The 12,013-nt window shown below is 37.1% G+C and overlaps 2 pseudogenes; one reads left to right on the forward strand and one right to left on the reverse strand.

The window, feature by feature from the left end:
* Window positions 1–4,669: 4,669 nt before the first annotated feature.
* Window positions 4,670–4,741, reverse strand: LOC123636120 (annotated as a pseudogene).
* Window positions 4,742–9,629: 4,888 nt separating this feature from the next.
* LOC123634701 lies at window positions 9,630–10,008 on the forward strand (annotated as a pseudogene).
* The last annotated feature ends 2,005 nt before the right edge of the window (window positions 10,009–12,013 follow it).

Raw genomic sequence — 12,013 nt, forward strand, 5'->3', positions numbered from 1 at the left:
CATCAGAATCATTAATGGTCGTGCAAGGGGTCTAAAGTATTTTTAATTCTCCAGTATTACTCCATAAGTATAAATGGTTGACATCTAGACTTCTTGGGGAATATGGGATGAGGGCAGATGGGAAGAAAATATGCTACTCACACTTACCACCCCGGGATACACACAGTCTAAAGCACAAGGACTGTCTCCACTCCAGGTAATTTGTTTCTCAAAAATTTGGACCCACAAAACACTTGCTTTATTCATGGCCTTAGTTAAAAGCCATTTTTCCTGATCCAATTCTCCTGTGAATTTTACTGCTGCAAAATAAAATTATGCCCAATAGTCTTGTTCAAATGCTGATTGGCCAATAATCCTCTCTTTCTTGATAGGGACTCAAAATGAGAGTCTTTGGAGGGCCAACTCCCTTGAAATGATCAAATTTAAGATGATGGTGAGATAGAGCTGCCTCAGAGAGACTCTTCAAGTTCAAATAGCTCTTGTCAGGACCCTGAGGGAAAAATGCAAGTTCCCCACCGTATAACAAAAACACTCTGCTAGCCTGGAGTACTCAGCAAAATTGTTACAAAGTAGACTAGGCAGGTACCAAGACAACTAACGGTCCCAGGAAAAGTGCCCAGCACTTTCTTGGGTTTCTCAGCACTTTCTTGCCTTTAAACAGCCAGCGCAGACTGGCCCTGACTGCTTTAGAGCTGCTTTGGCTGTCCTATAGTGCCCTTTAGCTAATTGTAATACTAAAATCCCCGCCTAGTGGAAAATTATAATATTAACATAACATACATTGCATGACAGTGTATGATGATTGTACTGGCTAACTGCATTTGCCATCTTTCTTCCATGCAACCATTCTCTGTTGTGTTCCCAGAAAGGATGACCTCTATGAACTCATCACTCAGGCTTCTGGTTTGATTTGATCAATGGGAGGTACTGGCAGGAGATCAGAAGGTGAGAAGAGAGAGCAGTTGGGCTATTTGTTCTCCTCATTCCCTCTCTGCCTGGCCTGGATTATGGCCATAGCTGCATTCTACAGGTTTAGCTCTCTTCTTCCATGGCCAAAACTGTCTCTGAGTTCCAAAACTTCCTTGACTCCCCTTTTCTTTTCAGGCCTAGCAGCGGTAAATAACTTCTGCTGGTCCTTGCTCATCTCTCCACCCCTTGTGGGCTCTTCTACCTCCATCCCCCTCTATAAACAGGTCTTCATTTATCTCTTCTCAGCTCCCTCTTCTGAGTGCACACTTTTCTCAGGGACTCTGGCAGAAACTGCTAATCTAGAAATCTTGATGAATATAATTTTATATTGTTTCTAAAAATAAGAGCCACTTTACAACATTATCAAAGTATTAAACCAATGCCAATATCAGAGGATGATCTTATTGTATCCTGTTCTAAAGTGTGTGGTGTACAGCCAACTTATCTGATCTCTTCTACTCTGCATTGTCTTACAAAAGTACTTCATCTCTTTAGTTCACACTGAAATAATATCCTCTTTCCTTTTCAGCAAAGTGCTTTATCAAGAATAGTTCTGACTAGATGGAGAAAGAAAAGAAGGAACAGAGGATAGAGAAACATTCATGGATAATCCCACAAAAGGTGAAGACAGATAATAGAGGAAAGAAGAAAATACCCTGACCTGGTGCCAGCAAAAATGGAAGAGTAGGGGAAGTTGTTGCTAAGATTCTCACCCACACCCTCGATGTTCTTCTCATCTCTTGCCCCTGTCCTCATAGCTTCACCCCAACTCTTCCCACCAGGTGCCCTCAGCTCTGTACACCTTTCCTGTCTGTAGATCACTTGTCATGGATTAACCTCACCTGACTTATTCATTCAAAGTAAGGTGCTGAATATTATGTAAACAATAGTAGCATTTTAAAGAGAGAAGTTAATGCTAAAATAAGAAATGAATTTCTAAGCAGAAAATTTCAGGCGTCTGTGAGCAGAATATTTCAGTATGAACTTGTGTCAATATTCCTTAGTAGCTGGTAAATTATTTGGACTACTAATTTACCTACTCCAAAAAGCATTAAAATCAATTTTAACACAATGGTAAAGCCTGAAACTAAAGCAGAAGGGCAGGGGAGGAAAACTTTATCAAGATTCTGAAACTCAGAAAAACTATACAAAAAAGAAAGCAAATCTGAATTCTGAAAAACAATGGGAGGATAAACACCAGTGATATTAGTAGTTATCTCTGGAAAGTGGAATTAGAGGTTTTTCTTTTTTTTTTTTTTTTCTTTTCTTTTGATGATTTTCTATATTTCCTAACTCTTTTAGAATAAATAATTCAGAGGAAAATGGGGTAGGAACATGAGGAGACTTCTTGAGTTCTGAACATTCTGCTTCTTAATCTGGGCCCCCATTATGTTTACTTTATGAAAATGTACCACGCTACACACTTATTAATAGTACATGTGCATTTTTCTGTATGTATGTTACACTTCAGGTTACTGCTTCCTTAAAAATGAATGCTTCCATGTTTTCTTAAATTCACTACATTATAATTGAAATAAAATCAAACAATTTACACTTGGAAGCATTTCATCTTGCAAGATATGATGTAGGGAATGAGAATGTTCCATATAATTATGTGACTAATCATTCAGGGTTATGCCCAGGTGATGCTGATTTCAGAACAAATAAAGAACTTGCATGAGTTTGCATGCTTCACTTGATTGCCTGGTACAACCCCTTTCCCATCACATTTTTCCAATGTTCTCATCAGACTCAAGTGTCCTCAGTGGTTGAGGGAAAGAATACAACAGTTTCTTTAGCCAAACATTCCCTTACTTTTCTGGAGTTTAGTTGAGTTTTTGAGCAGTCTTGTTTGTAATATAGGCATTTTCATAATAGATAATTGCTAATGAGAAGAGAGGGTGAACAAAATTGGTTGAACTAAGGTTTAAAATGCTTTAGATAGAGATCAGTTTATATGTAGAAATCCCTGTCTCTGATTTTATAGCAAATATCTTTAAAAAAAAACAGTTAATGTGATATTGTTATATATAAATATTTAGTTATAAAGCATAAAATGTCTATGTAATTTGTGAAGCGTAAACATAAATGAACACTTAAGGCTCCACCACACAAACAGAATTAAAACATGGCCAGTCATACTGCATCTGTCTGTGTGTTTTTCCTCTAGTTCTTTCCTGTCTTTCCACAGAAGTAAACACGATCTGAAATTTTCTCTTTATGACTTCATTGCTTTATTTTTTATATTTTTTGTTTGTGCGTATGTATCTCTAAATAATATATAATTTCATTTTGCTTGCTTTTGCACTTGATAAAATGTTAGCATACTGTAAAGAGTCTAATGCAGCTTACATCTTTAATCAATATTGTTATTAAGATCCATCTATGTTATTGTGGGCAGTTATAATTTATATATTTTCACAGTTACATACTATTGTGTGTTTTTCTTAATACCTTTTTATTATCCTTTGAGGATTGATTATATTTGTAGTTGTGTACCTCTTTTTTATTTCTGATCTGATTCATCATTTCTTTCTTCTTTTTTGGACCAATTTAAGCATGTTTATCAATTTTCTTAGTTTTATTTAAAAATATATGTTGGCCTAGGCAAAGAATTTATGAAGAAGACCCCAAAGCAATCACAGCAACAACAAAAATAAATGAATGGGATCTGATCAAATTAAAAAGCTTCTGCATAGGCAAGGACATAATCAATAGAGCAAACAGACAACCTACAAAATGGGAGAAAATGTTTGCATGCTTTACATCCAATAAAGGGCTTATAACCAGAATCTACAAAAACACAAGCAAATCAGCAAGAAAAAAAATCAAGCAACCCCATTAAAAAGTGGGCAAAAGTCATGAACAGAAACTTTTAAAAAGAAGATAGACTAATGGCAAACAAACACATAATACTCAACGTCTCTAATCATCAAGGAAATACAAATCAAAACCACAGTGAGATATCACCTAACTCCAGTGAGAATGGCTTTTATCAAAAAGTCCCCAAACAACAGATGCTGGCAAGGATGTGGAGAAAAAGGTACACTGTCGGTGGCACTGCAAACTAGTACAACCTCTACGGAAAGTAGTATGGAGATACCTCAAAGAACTAAAAGTAGACCTACCATTTGATCCAGCAATCCCACTACTAGGTATTTACCCAAAGGAAAAAAAAGACATTTTATAAAAAAGACACTTGCACTAGAATGTTCATAGCAGCACAATCCACAATTGCAAAGATGTGGAAGCAACCCAAATGGCCATCAATACATGAGTGGATTAATATATTGTGGTATATGTATACCATGGAGCACTACTCAGCCATAAAAAAAAATGAAAATCGAGTATCTTTTGTAACAAACTGGATGGAACTGGAGGCCATTCTTCTTAGTGAAGTATTACAATAATGGAAAAACAGACACCACATGTACTCAATACTAAATTGAAACTAATCAATCAATCAACACTTATGTGCACATATGGAAATAAAATTCAAGGGAAATCAAATAGATGGGAGGGAGGAGGAGGGGATGGGTAAATTCACACCTAATGGGTACAGTGCACACTAACTAGCTGAAGGACACATTTATAATTTCAATTCAAACTGTACAAAAGCAAATCATGTAACCAAAACATATGTACCACCGTAAAATTCTGAAATAAAATAAAATAAAAATATACTTTTAGTTGTGTTAGTTCTTTTTTATTCCTCTCCACAGAAATCTTTAGTAAAATGTGAAAGATTTATATGATCTGAAGAGAAACTGGATTATTGTTGGTTCTTTTTTATTTTGGATTTTTCATATTGTAAATGTCTACTCTTATATTACTTTTTGCTTATTTGCTTTATTTTCTAACCTTCCTGTGGAAAGTAACCTCATCTGTAAAATCAGTTAATAATAGTACATACCATTATAGGGTTGTTCTCAAGAGTAAATTAGTCAATATATTAAAAGTACAAAAAAGTACCTGGAACAAATTAAGTGATTTTATGTGTTTTATTATTAATTCTATTGTGATTATTATTATTTATTTCCTTCTAAAGTTTGTATTTATATGCCTTTTTATTTTATTTTTCTAGCAAATAATTTCATTGTATTTTACAAAAGTATTGGTCTGCCATATATTGGAAAAATTAAAATTTGTCCTTCCTTCATCACAAATGATTTGAGAAGAACTGCTTTCTCATCATTTGAGAGAACTGCCTTCTCACCATCTACTCTCACCACCAAGAATTTATATTGTTGTCATAGATCTTTATTCTACTTTTTAAGTTTCCTAAGACATTACTAATGTTAACTTATACAGTTAATATATGATTAAATTTACTTGCATATTTATTAATGTGCTCTTCATTTTTTCTTGCATTTCAGATCTTCCATCTCAGATAATTTTTCTTCTGCAGGAAGTACATTCTTTATAATTTCATTCATGAAAATATGCTGGGAAAAAACTTTCTTAGTGTTTATTCCCTAAAATGTCTTTATATTTTCTGCATTCTTTAAAGATATTTTTGCTGAGTATAGAATTATAGGTTGTTAGTCTTTGCCTCTGAATCTTCACTCAACTATTTTTTTATTGCCTTCTGGCTTGACTTCTTGTTGAGAATTCAGTTATCAGTCTATCATTTCTGCACAAGTAACACATTCTTCTCTCTAAGTAATTAAAAAGTATTCTCTATGAATTGGTGTTCTGAAGTTTAAATCAAATATGATGGGGTATGGTGGTGCTGAGTTTTTGTTGTTGTTATTATTCTTATTTATCTTGCTTCAATTTCACTGTCCTCACTGAATCTAGGTTCTATCATATTTAATTGGTTCTGGAAATTTTTGCTATTTGTTTTAGGATGCATCTTCCAGTTTTCTTTTTCTTCCTCTAGAATACCAAATAGATGTTTGTTGGACCATTTCTGTGGCAGACCAGACTCTTAAGGTGGTTCCCATGGTCCCTGCCCCTTGGTGATCAGGCCATTATATGATGCCATCCCCTTGAATATGAGCACATCCTGTGAATTACTTCTAAGCAATACAGTATGGTAAAGATGAAAGGTTTTAGGTGATTTTGAGTATGCAAGATTGTAGTGCCTCTCTCCCTCCTTCCCCTCCTGCCTCCTCTCTCCCCATTCCTAATTTTGAGGAAGCCTACAACCATGTTTGGTAACCACATGTGGCAAGGAACTATATGAGGCCTCTAGGAATTGAAGGCAGCCTTCAATAACTAGCCAGCAAGAAACTTGAGCCCTTAGTCCTACAAGCACTGGGAACAGAATTCTGCCAAAAGCCTGAGTGAATTTGGGAATGGACCATTCCCAAGTCAAACCTCAGATGGAAATACAGGCCTAGCCAACACTTTCATTGCAGTCTTGTGACATCCTAAGAAAAGAACCCAATAAAGGAATGCTTGGACTCTTGACTCATGGAAACTGAAATAGTAAATGTGAGTTGTTTTAAGCTGCTAGAGAATGTGTTAATATTAGAGTACATCAATAAATAACTAATGCAGTCTCATTCCCTCCTTATGTCTCTTGACTGATATTTTATTCAGTGCTCTATTTCATTGTGCTGCATTTTCCTGGTTCATATCTCTTATGTAGTTCACAAAATCCCTTTTCATTTTTGTTTAATGTTCTGGGTTAAATTATGAGTTTTTAATTTCAATTATATATCTATATATGGTACAAGCATTTCTTGATGTTTCATTTCATTTCTTTGTCTACTCCGGTAATTATAGTTTCTTGCTTGCATTGCATATTTTCATGTTTTTTTTTCTTTTAAACATAATCATTTTAAGCCTATGCCTAATAATTTCCTTATCTGAAGTCCTTTTCTTGCCTGTTTCTAAGGACTGTTGTTTTGCTGGGTTTTGTTGAACTTTCCTTACATGCTTACTTATTCTTTACTTTGAACTGTAATACTCATTTTTTTTTAATTTACTTGTGGGGTTTTTTTGAAAGCTGAGATAAAAGTTCCTCCTAATAGAATTTGTATTTGCCTCTGCCAAGCTTCTGGGATGCTTAAGTTTACAGTCATTTTTAATTTAATTTTTGGTTTAAAGTTTTCTGGAAGCCAAATAGGTAATGTGGTTTTGTACTACAAACTCACATAGGGTAAACTCATGTTTCTAATTTCTCAATAGCATATTCTCCCCTCTCTGTTCAAAGCCAAGGTTTGAGATAATTGATTAATTTTGCAGTTGCCTGGGAGGTTTTTCTATTTTATCATGTTACTAAGGATGAAGACATTTAATGTTCCAACTTTATATAGGTATGATTTCCATTTAGACTCCTGTAATGGGTAATTTACTATGTCAACTTAACTGGGACTTGAGGTGCACAAATATTTGGTTAATGATTATTCTGTGCCTGTGAGGGTATAACTAGATGAAATTAACATTTGAATTAATAAACTGAGTAAAGCAGATGGCTCTCCCCAATGTGGATGGCCTTCATCCAATCCATTGGAGACTTGAGTCCCCTAAGGCACTGGTTCCCAACTTTTTGGCACCAGGGGCTGGTTTCACAGAAGACAATTTTTCTGCAGACTGGAGTGCCATTAGATTCTCACAGGGAGAGTACAACCTAGATGCCTCACATGCACAGTTTACAGTAGGGTTCACACTCCTATGAGAATCTAATGCCACCACTGATCTGACAGGAGGTGGAGCTCAGGCGGTGATGCGAGCAATGTGGAGTGGCTGTAAATACAGATGAAGCTTCACTGGGTCATAAGGCTTCACTCTGTTGGTTGCTCACTGCTTACCTCTTGCTGTGCAGCACGGTTCCTAACAGGCCGCAGACCAGTACTGGGCCATGGCCGGGGGTTGGGGACTGCAGCTGTAAAGAGCCAGAGGAAAATTATACAAGGCTATTGCTTTAAGGCAGCAAGGTTGCATTCAAATTAATCAGCTCCCCTCAATATGTTTCATTGACAGAGCAAGGGAGAATTCACTTTCTCTGCCTGGCTGTTTTCAAGATGGGACATTGTTCTTCTCTGGCACTGAAACTAGAACTTATACCATTGCTCTCCTGATTTCCTGGCCTTTGTACTCAGACTGGGACTGCGCAGCTAGTTCTCCCAGGTCTTCAGCTTGCAGATGAAAGATCATAAAATTTTTCAGCCTTCATAATAATCACAGCCAATTCTTTATAATAAGTTATATAGATACAGATAAAGATATTAATTTAATTTAATATCTTTATTTATTTAATATCTTTATCTATAGATCACCACAGTTCCACAGACAGAAATCTAGAAGAAGCATTTTCATGGCTCTGGGCTCTGAGAGGATTTTTTTAATGAGTGTTTTTGCAGACAGTACATTGAGGTGATTAATCAATTTCTTCAACTGTGGTTGTATCTTTAAAATAGCAAAATCATTATTCATACAACTATTTCTTATGTTATTACTCAGGAAAAGCTAGCATAATGTTCTAAGCCCAGTTTTATGAAAGAGGTCCTATAAGGAGCCAGAGAAAAGTTATAAAAGGATATTGTTTTAGGAAAACAAAGTTGTATTCAAGATAATTAACATCACTCAATGTATTTCATTATGATCAAAAGAATCTTGATCAAATAAGTTTGAGAGATACTGTATACTATTTTATCCAAACTATATTTTCTTAGCGAGTCATAAAATATAACGTATAAGGCTACAATGAGTTCTGAAATGAGAAGACCTGGTTTTATGAATCTTGTTTGAACCTGAAATTCTTTCTTCTTTTCTACAAAAGAGGAAACTAGCATCCCATATAAAATATTTTTGCGAGCCTTGTCTTAAGATGATCTGGCATATTATATGTGAAAAACTGGAAAATTTTCAAAACAGAATGCATATCTCTCATATGACTTTTCTCAATAATTTTCTTTAGCAGCAGATGAAGGACAGAGAAATAAACATTTCTAGGAGAAATTAGAATAACAGGTATTTTATGCTTCCTTTTTCCTCCTTGAAACACCTTTTTTCCTGGTTTTCCCTACCTGACTTTCTGATCATTCTCAGACTCCTTTGCTAGTGACCTTTCATCTACCCAGTGATGTAATGGTCAGTAGTTACACTCACGTACCTGGTGATCTGATCAAGTCTAATATTAATAACCTTAGATAATATCTTTATGCTGAAGACTCCCAAATTTATATCTCCAAACTAAACTTATCTCCTGACCTCCTGCCTCATATTTCCAGCTGTCCAGTTGGCATCTCCATTTAGCATCTCAGACTTAACATATCCAAAAGCTGAATTCCTGAACCCAAAACCTGCTCTTCCTGCGCTCTTCCCTGTCTTACTTAACGTGCATTTCTCCAGGTGCCAAAACCTCTGTCATCATATTTGATTTCTCTCTTTCTATAACAATGCAAATCTAATCCAGCAAGTAATTCTATTAATTCTACATTTTAAATAGGTCCAGAATAAAACGACTTTTCTCCTCCTCCAGTGACCTAATCCTGGTCCAGACCATCATCAGCTCTTGCCTTGCTTTCTGCAATAGGTAGTCATTAATCTCCAAGCTTCCATCCTTCCTTGCCCACTATAAGAAAGTCCTCTTCATAGCAACACAGGTCACTCTGTTCAAGCAAATTTCAGATCACATCACTCTCCAAGCTCTTCATTGGTTTCCCATCTCCTTATCATGACCTATAAGACCCTACATGGGTCTTGTCATGGCTGCTTTAGCAACTGTGCTCTTGAGTGTCTCCTCTGCAGCAGAGCGGCTTGGACGGGCAGCCAGTGGCGACTCCTGCAGGGCCTGACTGCCAACCCCTCTGGCTATGGGGCCCTATGGAACTCCCAGACTGGTCATACGCTGATGGCAGCCCTGCTCCCCCAGTGAAAGGGCAGCTTCGAAGAAAAGCTGAAAGGAAGAAGTTTGCAAGATGAGTTGTCACAGGAAATGGATGCTGGATTACAGGCATGGCAGCTCAGGCAGCAGAAGTTGCAGGAAGAAGAAAGGAAGCAGAAAAACGCTCTTAAACCCAAAGGGACTTCGCTGCAGAACCCATTTCCAAGTCAATAAAAAAAAGCAACTCTTGCTACCTTTCCCAGCCTTTCCCTAGCTTTCTTTTCTGTCACCTACATGCCTCATCCCAGCCAGACGAGAGCCTTTATGTTCCCCATCTGTCTTCAGGGCAAAAGAGCTTGGACACCAGGAAGAACAGGCTGTAAGATCACCACCTGGGACGCTTGGCTCAGTGCCCTCACCCGTACCTCCATTCCGGTTCAGCTGAATCTTGCTCTAGGATTTCTTACCGCCTCCTTTGCAGGCCATGGTACAGGCCCAACTATGAGCAATAGCTGCCCTGTAAACATGACAAAGGGACAGCAGTTTTTCTGGTTTTAGCCAGTCACTCAAGCCTTTAACAGCCCATGCATACTCAGGCCATGTGCAGTTAGTATCCACTAAATGTTTTGATGAAAAGGGGGGAAAAAAAGACCCTACATGATCTTTATCACCTCCACACTCCTCATTTCCTCTGTGACTTCATGTCCTTCAATTCTCCCCTTTGCTCATTCAGCTCTAACCACACAGATAGCCTTCCAGTTCTTATAAGCTCCTCACTCAGGGTCTGTTCACTTGCTGTTCCTCGGTGAGAACTGCTCTTCCCATCAGAAATCTATCCGACTCGCTCACTTAGCTCCGTCAAGTCTTTGCTCCAATCTTATCTTCTCAATAAGACCTCCCTGGCCACCCTATTGAAAATTACACTTCTGCTTCTGGTACTCCCTATTAACTCCCTGCTTGATTTTTTCCCCATAGTGTTTATCATTATCAAACTTAATATTTAGTTTGCTCATCTATTTTATTTTGTTCTTTCTTTGATTGGAAGATAAGTTCCACAAGACCCGGGGTTTTGCCTGTTTTATTCACTGTCACATCTCTGGTGCTTAGAAAATTCCTGGAACATAGAAAATGTTTAATAAATATTTGTGAATGAATGTATGTTTTTCATTTTAGCATATAATTCATGAAGTAATTTTCATTGTGACCATTTAAAAAATCTGACCTTTGTTTTTTGCGTTAAACAACTCCCCCCCGCCCCGAAAGACTGCCCACAGAAATTCAATCTGTAGGTTGAATGTCTCAAATAGGAGCTCCTTCTTTGTTCATGTTCTTAGATAGGTGCTCAGTGGAAGCCTTGTAAATTTTTTATAAGAAATGTCTAGGGAACATTTCTTCTCCAAGTCAGCGGGAGCAGAGAACATCAGGTCTGCATGTTTCTGAGAAAACTCATGTTGAAATTTCATTGCGACGATGATGATATTGAGAGGTGCGACCTTTAAGAGGAGGTTAGGTCATGGGGGCAGAGCCCTCGTGGATGGATTAATGCTGTTATCTTGGGACTGAGTACTTCATGGGGGGAGCAGGTTCCTGGTGAAAAGGATGAGTTCAGCCCACTTCACTCTCTGTCTCATGCTCTCGCTTCCACCTTCCACCCTTCCGCCACGGGAGAACCCTCGCCAAATGCTGGCACCGTGTTCTTGGACTTCTCAGCCTTCAGAACTGTGAGCCAAATAAAACTTTCTTCTTTATAAATGACTCTGTCTGTGGTATTCTGTTATAGCAGCAGAAAATGGACTTAGCCTGAGATCTTAAAATATTTCTTATAGTATCCAAAGAGCCTTTGCTCACATTAATTTTTCTCAGCTCTTTGATCACCACCATTCTCCTAACGTACATGAAAACTACACAATGCACAGTGATATACAGAAAGATAATGAACTCTCCCTTTGAGGAGAAAATGATCATTTTTTAACTGCTCCAAATGTTCAAATACAACATGGATGTATACAGGAAAAATATAGTTATTGAGAAACAAATAATGCTGGTTCCTTACTTAGACAGGTAAGTGAAATTCCTTCTCTATTTAGGCCATTGAATAACATTTAACAGTGATAACTTATGGTTGAGAATAATTCTGCTCAGCTTTTGTTTTTTGCTTAAGCTTAAAGCTTTTTGCTCTCCTTCCACAGAGACTGAGCATATAGGGTAATTGTCTTTACAACCCAAATTATCTATAATTAAAATTATACATCTTAGTCATTCTGA

This window comes from Lemur catta, chromosome 3 (assembly GCF_020740605.2).
Source record: "Lemur catta isolate mLemCat1 chromosome 3, mLemCat1.pri, whole genome shotgun sequence".
Lineage (NCBI taxonomy): Eukaryota > Metazoa > Chordata > Mammalia > Primates > Lemuridae > Lemur > Lemur catta.